The sequence below is a fragment of the Phocoena phocoena genome, chromosome 6 (genome assembly GCF_963924675.1).
Source record: "Phocoena phocoena chromosome 6, mPhoPho1.1, whole genome shotgun sequence".
NCBI lineage: Eukaryota > Metazoa > Chordata > Mammalia > Artiodactyla > Phocoenidae > Phocoena > Phocoena phocoena.
In genome coordinates this window covers 25731482-25733273 of record NC_089224.1, presented here as the reverse complement: position 1 = coordinate 25733273, position 1792 = coordinate 25731482, and the positions used below count along the sequence as shown (strand labels likewise).

General features: G+C 48.7%; 1 pseudogene; it reads left to right on the top strand.

The window, feature by feature from the left end:
- Positions 1–314: 314 nt before the first annotated feature.
- On the top strand, positions 315–905 carry LOC136124891 (protein TEX261 pseudogene; annotated as a pseudogene).
- Positions 906–1792: the final 887 nt, after the last annotated feature.

Genomic DNA, 1792 nt, shown 5'->3' with positions numbered 1-1792 from the left:
CCTCCACATTTATTGAACTATGATGATGGGAAGTGACAGCAGCTTCCCCAAGAAAGAACATCACATGCTCTTGATGTTTGTAACTGAATTTCAGTAGCTTTCATGAATAAAATTTTCTCAGTTTGATGTGTGCACTTGGTGAATTTCCAAGCACTGAAATAGTTGTTTGACAGTTTTGACAGTTTTCTCCAGCTTTGATAAATGATTTTTGGGAAGAGGATGTGTGGACTTGCTAACAGGACCATGTCAAAAATCCAAATAGCAAGTGTGCAGGCCTATCGCAGCGGTCAGGGGGCAGGCAGGGCATGGGCATCATGTGGCTCATGTACCTGCTGAGCTGGCTGTTGCTCTTCATCCAGGTGGCCTTCATCATGCTGGCCATTATAGCCAGACTCTATTACCTGGCAGAATTGATAGAAGAATACACAGTGGCCACTAGTAGGATCATAAAATACATGACCTGATTCTCCACAGCTGTATCGATTGGCCTCTACATTTTTGAGTGCTTCCCCACCTGCATGATTGACATGGGTCTCTGCACCAACCTTGTCTACTTTGGTCTCCTCCAGACCTTCCCCTTAGTCATGCTGACCTCGCTTAACTTCATCCTGTTGTATGGGTTAGTGGTGGTGAATCATTACCTAGAGTTTCAATTTTTTGCAAAGGAGTATTATCTTTTCTCAGAGGTCCTGGCTTATTTCACTTTCTCCCTGTGGATAATCCCATTTGCATTCTTTGTGTCACTGTCGGCTGGGGAGAACGTCCTGCCCTCCACCATGCAGCCAGGAGACGATGTGGTCTCCAATTACTTCACCAAAGCCAAGTGGGGCAAATGCTTAGGAATGCTGGTTGTCTTCTCCTTTATCAAAGAAGCCATTCTACCCAGTCGGCAGAAGATATACTGACCCCCTGGGGAGGGGATGCTGGGGCAAGATCAGGAGAGTCAGGCCCCTGGGCCTCTGCACTAGGTGGGGGACAGTAGCTAGAAGGCACCTTCCCCCAGCCTTGGCCCTCCTTCCCTGACTCCCCCAGATGCCCCCATCCCCACCCTCCTCAGGAGGTTCAGCTTGGCTCAGATCTGATGCTGCCAGAGGCTGAGACTTTAGGGAGGATGCTGTGCCTGCTTAGCCAGGAGGCCGTGGTCCACCTTTGGAGGGCAAAGGCTGAGCTCCTGTGGCCCTCCTGCCCCCTCCTGTGATGGGTCTGGAGTTCTGGCTCAGCCAGGGCAGGCAGGGCAGGGGCCATGAAGCTGGAGAGCAGATGGTGATAATTGCTGTGGCAGATGGCCGTAGGGGGGGCCGTGGCTTAGCACTTGTAAGAGAAAGTTTTTGCTGTTGAACTGCGATTTCTGTCCAAGTGCTGATTGTCATTTGAATAAAGATGCTAGATAGCACTGTTTGCCATAATACCCTGAAAAAAAGAATCCAAAGAGTATTTTTGTTGCAAGAATTCTCTTGCAGTGCTAGACATTGTTTACCTTCACTCACCATCCATTTCTACATTTATTCTTCTACTCCTTGTGAAGGGTGGGAAGGTTAAATACTACATTTCCCAGAGACTTTTGCCCTTAGGAGTCTGGATTGATTGACTTGGGTTCTGCCAATAAGATGTGATTGCATGAGATATGGAAGGCAGAAGGGAGGAGGGTGCCATTCTCTTGGCAGAGATGGCACTGATGTGTAGGTTCTGGCAGATGTGAACTTTTGCAATGGCCCAATTCCAGGTCCCACTCACTTTCACCCAGTTTCATGGGTGTGGCAGCTGTGATCTTGGCAATGGTTTCATGCAGCTT